The following is an 8993-nucleotide window of genomic DNA, read 5'->3' as shown; positions in this document are numbered from 1 at the left end:
ATCTAATGGCCAGAAAGTGGTTCCCGCGGTTCTTACAACTGGAGGTGGTTTTCATTTTAGCGGTCTCCCATCTATTATCTATTATATATAATAAACAAGAAGATTTGGGCTGATGTGTCATTAGCTGAGGGCTCCTGGATTCACTTTTTGGCGGGAAACTGAGTTGGGTGTTTTATTCCTTCGCGAAGCTCCATCAGGCCATATTTGACCCGTGATTTTGGATCCTATTTATTCATCAAACACACTTTTTTCTCTGGAACTTCCTATTTCTCTCTCCTATTTCTCTCGATTCTCTTACTTCTCTCTTCAGAAACCTTCTTTTTCTTGAGTCTATTACCTTTATCATCAGAGAAGGTTTCATGAAGGTTTCATTATCTGTGATACAATCTCTTCTACAATCTTCCGATTTGGTGTTTCAAGGTATTTAGATCTGTTGTACCCTCTTATTTTTCCTTCATTATTTTGTTTGTTGTAATGTCATGTACTCATCTTTAATCAGTCCGTATAGTGTTCGTCGTTTTTATTTTTTATAGTTGAGGTCTTCTTTGCATCTTGATTTATTAAGGTTTTTATAGTGATTCTTAGGCTTTTGCATCTTCTTCATCGCCCCATCTGGCTATCTCTCTGTGGCGATTCAAGAATATGAAGGCCATTCAAGGAGATTAGTGAAAATTTTACCAGATCCATGAAGAATCTGACATCTACGGTTCCGATTTACAGGTAATATAGGTTTTTAAGTTTTGATTTTTTAGTTGCTATACATTATACAAGTTGATTTAAAAAATCATCTTTATTAGGTTCCATCATATTTTGTAATTATTCCTTTTGCTAAGTATTTTTAAGAAGGTCTCCAAGTAGATTGTTTTGTGGTTTTCGTACAAACTCTTTTTGAACAATATATTTTGGTTATCTATGTATTTAGTTGGAACGTTATGTTATCGTTTTTGTTTCAAGACAGTACTATATTATTATGTTGTAAACTTACTTACAAGATTTTGGTTGATATAGTGGACATGCAATGTCCAATATTTGGTATGCATTTCAGTCATGTCGGTATTTTGTTTGTCTTAATATTCATTAGTTTTATATTGTTATGTTTTGAATTTTAATGAATTGATATGTGTAATTAACTTTTACGTTATTTATAGATATTGCAGTATTAAATTTTATTGTTTTAAGTTTAAAACTTTAAAACTCACACGAAATTTATGTATAAGAGTGAGTGTGTTTAACTTTTAGGTTATTTATAAATCCTTCAATAGTTTCCATGTTTTGCCTCTTCATCTAATTTAGTTTTGTTCTCGATTCAAATTTCAATTTCAAAAGTACTGTTTGTCTCTCATTTTGTGTAATTTATTACTAATTAATACTTTCCATAGTTTCTCTTAAAAATTGTTTATAATTCTGATTTATATTTTATCGTATTACCTCATCATCATTCTTCACTCATGTCATTTTTTATTTACAATATTTAGAATGAATTACACATTATTTTTTTAAAATTTCAAAACAAACATGAATTATATTATTTCCGTAAAGATTATTTTATTTTATTAATTTATGGTTAAAAGAAAGGTAAATCATCGATATTTATAGTAGATGGATAGGTGTTTGGTATGTAATTAATCCACAATAATTTCCATATTATTCTAATTCGAATTTCAAATTCAAAATTATAGCTTCCTTTTTTGTTGTGGTTAATGATCGATAAATCATTTCCATATTTTTTTACTAGGTTATCAAATGAAAGTTCAATTATAATTAAATTACGATTATCAATAATCGTTACATTCAAATTAAATAAGAAGATGACCAACATTGTTCTTTTGATGACAATTAAAGTTAAAATTAAAAATATTAGTATGTTGACAACTTACTATTTTTATTATATCAATAAAAAAGAATCTCATGATGACAACTTACGCCAATCAAATCAATAACTAATAGCAATATATTCAACTTGCAATTTTGACAGTATGTGTTTTAATACTCATCCTATATAAATATGAATATTTTATCAATTTCCATCTATCATTTTGTTTTGTATATGCTTTTTTAATACAAAAAATCAATTAGACAATATACATTGGAAACTTTTACGTTTTGACATTACCATATATATGCTTAATTAACAAATTTAAGCCAATAAACAATTTTTACTAACTACATAATTATACCTTCCTTTATTATATCATACCATTTCTAAATTAAAATTCTTCATTCAAACAGTATATAAAGTGATGTCAATACTTTGCCTAAATACCATAACAAACTAAACTTACGATCACAATCCAGTTCGTGTGATGGCTTCTAGATCTATAATTAGTCATAATTAATTTTTTAAATTAATTATTGTAAGTTAATTTGTTAATCATTATTTCTATATGTGTTTTGAGTAGGATTTGTTACGGCGGAGGTAGCGTGTTGTGGGCATGAACAATACAATGAAATTAGAGAATCCAAATCGGTTTGTGAGTAAAAATCACTCTAGCAAATATCTTCTCTCCTACATGTGTCATGTTTCTCTTCACTTTACACCTTATCCCTATTTTTGTTTAGAGTTTAGGATTTTTTTTATATGATTGTTCTTTAATTTTGTTTTGGGCTTCTATTTGATTGATTCGGACACATCCAGACCCCCCCCCCCACCTAATAAACTTGCATGTGATGTTATCCTCTTTTACATGGTGATCTGTATATTGATTATTGAATATTTATGTCTATATCTTTTACATAAATCATCAGGTTGTGATTGACTGATTGCCTTACCAGATAGACATGTCTCTAATTAAATTAGTTTCGAAAATTTCATTCTAGGTTTATGTTGATATGGGAAAAAAATGATAAATAATCATTTTTTCATTTTCTATATATAGAATTCTAAGTTTCTTTTCTCATAGGTTTACGTGTGATCCTGAGGTCGCCATGTAGTAATCGTGCCATGTAGTCGTTGATGATTTAGTGCAATCTAGAGGCACTTTTATTGAATGCCAGGTACTCTACTATTTAAATACTTTGTTAAATCCTTTGATCGACAAGAAGGAGCTTGCCCTGCTTCACGAGCTTATAGAATCCATTGTCACCTACTGATAACATTCGTGTTCGGAATAATATTGACTTCGATTATATTCAGGAGCTTAATAAGGTGGCGGTGTTACAAATATCTATGCCAATAGATGCTACAAAACCAATTGTTCGAACAACAATAGGAGCCACTTCATATGCTCTTCTGAACACGACTCGCTTATATGGAGATTAGACCATTCCCGGGTGCATGTACCAATTTCTATAGGTACTTTGGTGTTTCTATGTCAAGGGTGTATTAGATGTAATTGGAAATTTTTGGCCAGCCTCCCGCTGGTCGCTTTTTATTATTTATTTAATTTTTTTTTTTGTTATTCAAAACATATGTATTTTTTATTATACACAGCAATTGGGATTTAAGCAGATATATCATGAAGTCATGAACTATGGTTATTACTTATTAGTGTTTATATATCTTTTTTCCATTAATTTCTTTATAAAAATATATACCCTGTGTGTTATTGGCTTGGTTGCTGGACATGTGGCCTTCAAGGATGAATAAGGAATCACTGTTGTTGATTTTAATGTTTGAAAGTCTAACCGGAGTGAGATCAAGGTCATTGGGAATCACAAAAGGGTACATTTTGGCGGTCCAGATATACTCCTTCCATTTCATAGTACTGTTTATTGTAATATTTAAATTGTTGTTGTTCGCCTGTCTAACTTCTATATAGTTTATTAAGCTGTTGTTTTTGACCTTATGTTTGACAGTCATATGGTCATCCTTTTCACAACTATTCAAACTATTTAGAACTGCAAAACCTCCAAGTGGAGGGGCTTGTGAGGGTCGTTAACTTTGGCTGCTGGGTGGTGGTATATTTCCAGCAAAAGATGACTTTTTTTTCCAGTTGGGGCCATCGTTCCACCCCCTTTGATGCATGTATCACTTCTAAGGTTGGGGTTGGGCAGTTGACTTCTTTACTTTTTGTTTTTGAGACGGGATTGAACATTCAAGAAGCACATGTTTTTTCCTCGGCTGGTGGCTTCTTATTGGATGTCTTTGTTGTTGATGGCCTCATGAGGTCTAATCTTAGTTGTCTTGAACAATGTGTTTGAATTTTGAAAACATTGGTACACTGATCTATTATTGGCAACTTGTAGGAAATTGAAAAGCTCAAAATTTATGTAATATACATATTTTATGCAGGGGAGGTTCATAGTGGTAAAAATTCTTCATCCACTAAATGCAAAAGTATTCCAACATCAAGTGACCTTGTGCCCTCAAATGTTTATGTAAAAGTACCTACTTATGGAACTGAGGTATTGGAAATTGATGCCAAGCTGCTGAAATTCTTATAGAGATGTTGAGTAAACGATACTGGTAGCATCGTTTTAATATGATAAATATTTAGAGATTATGATTATTTGTATATATACGTTAGTTATATTTGTAATCTAACTTCATTATTACTTTATTTAATATGAAACTTTTATTTTTATTTTTTAATCTATACAGCAATGACCGGAAACACCTAATGTCAAAAGAATGGATGTAGGCTTTAGGTTTACATTTCGGATGGGTCACTTTGTTTGTCAGAAATGTTTAAGAAAGATGATTTCAGGATTATGATTATTGTCATTTTAAATATCATAAGAAAGTTTATGTCAAACTATTATTTCTCTGCACCACCATCCTCACTTACTTAACTCTTCAGAAGACAACCTTTAGAGGATCCGAGGTAACAGTTGCACGAATGGCATATTGTCTTTTTTTTTTTTATTTTGATCACATTGTTGTCGAATTAGATATCCCATCAGTGAAGAAAAGTTCAAGTGAACCTATTATTCAAGCGACAACGCGCGTCTCCAAACACCATCGCCATTACCGAAATTTAAGGTATAAACCTCTTTACATTCAAGATTTTTTTATATGGGACATTACTTTCAAGACTATCCTCATGATTTTTTTGCTGGTTCTTTTTGTAGAAGGGACTTGATTTACTAAGAGAAATGTTTTGGCAACTCGAAGGATATGCATTTTAAAGGGATTCGACTATCTTTAAATTGTAATTCCACTTTGTCAGTAATTCATGCAACATACCACTTTGTTTGTATTTTTTTATTTGCATACTTAATATTTATCTAATTAATTTTTCCCAGCCCGGGAAGCAATCCCGGGTGATAACCTAGTATATATATATATATATAGGGTAAGGTTATTGTAAAAAAGACCAAAACTGTGAGAAAGGTAAGAAAGAATCCCAGCCATTAGATCTAAATTAATTGAAAATGGTAAACAAGTAATTTTTATCATTAATTCAATTAATTAAAAACTTCTCATAACCGCCACCTTAATTATAGGAAGTATATAACACCATTCAGTAAGTATATAACATCATTCAACATTCAGCAAGTATATTAAACCATTCAGTAAGTATATAACACCATTCAGCAAGTATATAACACATTCAGTAAGTATATAAACCATTCAGCAAGTATATAACACCATTCAGAAAGTATATAACATCATTCATTGACTAAACATCTGATCGAAACATATTTTTTTCTCTATATAAGTATAGCAATATGGTACTCATATTAAAGATAAAAAAACGCCCGTTATTATGATGTAATTTTTTTTAAAGTTACGTATAAAAAGTTATTGACGTTTAAAAAAGACGGAGGGAAGTTACATGTGCATTACCTAATTTCTAGTGGGTTTAAAAGACTATATTGCCCCTAGATATTTCAAATCAGTACAACTTAATGAAAATATTTTACAATTTCGTCCCTATTGATCTCAATCATTAGATCAAAAGATCTAATGGCTGAGATTCTTTCTTACCCTTCTCACACTTTAGGCCTTTTTTACAGGATCCTCTACCTATATATATATATATATATATATATATATATATATATGGAGGGGCTCATGCGAGAACCACCCTTATTGTGAGAACCTTGAGAACCAATGTGAACACAACTTAAAATAGCTAAATAAACCTAAAAAAAACTAACCCCCCCCCCCCAAAGCTAAATGCTAAAAACTAAAACCCCCAAAAAACCTAACCCCCCCCCCCAAAAAAAAAAAAAAACCTAAACCCCCCCCCCCCCCCCACCCCCTCCCCCCAAGCTAAAATGCTAAAAACTAAACCCCTAAAAAACCTAAAAAAATCTAAAAAAATAAAAAAAAAATCTAAAAAATTTTTTTTTAGTATTTTTTATGCTCAAATCGCTACTTTTAGTGGCCAAAAAGAAATTTTTTTTAAATATATAATTAAAAAAAAACAAAATTTTTGGCTTCGAAAAGTAGCGATTTTTATATAAAAAATATTAAAAAAAAAATTTGTGTGATTTTTAGCTATTTTTAGGCATTTTTGGTGTGTTCACATTGGTTCTCGCGGTTCTCACAATAAGAGGTGGTTCTCGCATGATCTTCTCCCTATATATATATATATATATATATATAATATTCAAATATGTAGAGCCTGAATGACCTAAATGCTCATCATTGATTCAAGAGCAAAGAATGCAAATCCAATAAAGTAAATCTGCAAGTTATACAAACCAGAGTAGTCAATTATCCAAAATACCCCTAAGTAATTACAAAATAGGAGTCATTGAAATTAACTTGAACATGCTGACATGGCAATTATTTATAAACTTACCTCAACAAAAGCATTAGAAGTTAACACATCAGGCGTATGCTGATTGTCGATGTTGGTTTGAAGCCTATTTCATGTTTATGATATCTCCATTATATATACTGCCTTGCATATAAGAATAAATACCGGTAATGTTGTACTTGCAGGCTCACTACCCCTTCATAGAATAAAAACATACATGGATTCCACCTAAGCGGTTTGTTCTTGTCCTCGCACATCCATGTAAAACTCATTGTTACTTACCACCAGTAGAGATGGGCATAATCGGGTATTCTTAAAACCCGGAACCGGTTCCAACCCGGAACCGGGTATGGATACAAGTGAGTGGAATCGGGTTCTCAGTGGAACCGGTCCGGGTACAACCCGGGTACACATCAAATTTTTTTTAGAACTGGTGTAACCGGTTTCGGGTACAATGGAACCGGGTCCGGGTACTGTGTAGAACCGGTTATGGGTATTATTTGGAACCGGTTACAGTGAGTATTTCAATAAAGCTGATTATTACTGTTCAGAACCGGTTCCACTGAAAAAGTTGTTTTTTTTGTACCGTTATAACCGGTTTTCAAATATAAAAATCGATTTCGGTGCATACATTTCAATTTGCATCCAATCCATCCATCTTCTTTCTTCTGTAAACACATTCAAAGAACAATATGGCATCGGAAGAAGGAGTTGTTTTGATTTTAGAAACCAAGCGTAACCCCGCAATTTGGAAATATTTTGATTTGTGTTTGATGTCGGATAACCATGAGATGGCTCGGTGCAAGAATTGTGGGAAGTTCATGAAGGCGGCAGCAAACTCCACCCTCAAGAAGCATACCGACAAACATTGCCATCCTATCACGAGTTATCTTTTGTTCGTAGCGGAAAATCTTACCATCTTTTGAAAGTTGAACTTGACCGGGTGTCAAATCTTTTAGAGCTTTGCAATACTTTTTCGCATGCTTCGTTAAAGTGGAATTAGAGTCCTTGCTAAACAAGGAGCCACAGTGCTTGCATTGAGCCTTTTGCGAACCATCGCTCATCTCGACTAAATCCCAATTGCACCAAACATCCATATTGCGGCTATGCGATAATGTTCCCACTACAAATGGAGCATTTGAACCTTGTGGAAATTATCGACGGATGGGGAGTTTGTGCTTTTAGAGTTCTTGGAAGCCATTAAAAATATGTAAAGAAGGAGAAGAAATAGATAGAAGAAGATATGTGAATAAAAATGAGAAAAATAGGCAATATATATGTTGGTGCACTTGTGTCTGTACTTTGTCTGTATTTTGTAATGATATAAAACGATGTCTTTTGTTAGTCTTGTTTACGTCATTTATTGGTTTGTATATGTGTTTGAATGTAAGTTTGACCAAGTCAACCATCCTCCTGGTTTGACTTGGCCAAACAGTCAACACTCAGTTTGTAAGTTTGATTGATTCGAAGGATGTCATCGAAGGATTGCTTATATCCTTCGATGACCTCGAAGGATAACCTTCGATGGATACAAATGGACCTCGAAGGATATACCATCCTTCGAGGTATATGTGGATCCTTCGGAGGGTTTCTGGTCGATAGATGATCTTTCGACCAGACATACTGATCCTTCGACACAATCAATCTGTTATGGGTATATATACCCATGTATGGTTCATTTCACAGTTAGACATCCGAGAGTAGTTAGACAGTGTATGTGAGTGATTCAAGTCTTGTAGAGAGCATTTTCAGTTTGGTCAAGGGCTGTAACCGTGTCCACTGAAATACAAGGGAAAACTTTGATATCTTGTGTGTCTACTCTTTCTCTTTGTAGCTTTTGTTCTCATCTAAACTATCGGTTTGCACTCTTGCTTGGATTCCGCACTTGCTAGTGTGTTAAAAATAACAAGGATAAGGTTTAACCTCAACCTCCGGGGGACCTACAAGTGGTATCAGAGCCGTGGCTCTTTTCCTTGTTAAAAACCGAGTTTATACAAGACTTTGGAGTGTTTGGACAAAACTCACTTGGTTTAGCACCCGTTTTTAGTGTTTTTCTTGGATTTCTTGACGTAAAAACGTGTTCTAAACTAACCGGGTGTGTTAAAGGAAGGTTTGGGTAACTTAAAATCTTGTTTTAAAAGGTTTGGTAATTTCCGGCCAAAATTCCGGCTAACTCCGGTGACCGGTTTCTGGATAAGAACCTTCTATTTTAGGCAATTTTTTATTAGTCAAATCTGAGTTGGTGAAAAGGTAAGGTCTGAACATACCTTCTGCCGAAAGTTGTCTACCAACCAATCACCTTTTTCACCAACCTGTCACCTTTTGTCAACTGTGTCAGATCTG

The 8993-nt window shown here is 33.0% G+C and overlaps 1 long non-coding RNA gene across 2 annotated transcripts; it reads left to right on the top strand.

Annotated features, from left to right (window-relative positions):
* Positions 1–244: 244 nt before the first annotated feature.
* Positions 245–4521, top strand: LOC110885683. 2 transcript variants are annotated; one of them, XR_002562359.2, is made up of 5 exons: positions 245–420; positions 576–720; positions 2400–2471; positions 2901–2994; positions 3134–4521. It is a non-coding gene; the product is annotated as an uncharacterized LOC110885683 (long non-coding RNA). The 2 variants fall into 2 exon arrangements; XR_004869572.1 differs by lacking the exon at positions 2400–2471 and having other exon boundaries at positions 249–420.
* The last annotated feature ends 4472 nt before the right edge of the window (positions 4522–8993 follow it).

The sequence above is a fragment of the Helianthus annuus genome, chromosome 10 (genome assembly GCF_002127325.2).
Source record: "Helianthus annuus cultivar XRQ/B chromosome 10, HanXRQr2.0-SUNRISE, whole genome shotgun sequence".
NCBI classification, from domain to species: Eukaryota; Viridiplantae; Streptophyta; class Magnoliopsida; order Asterales; family Asteraceae; genus Helianthus; species Helianthus annuus.
Note: the sequence above shows the minus strand (reverse complement) of the source record. Positions and strands in the feature narration are given on the sequence as shown.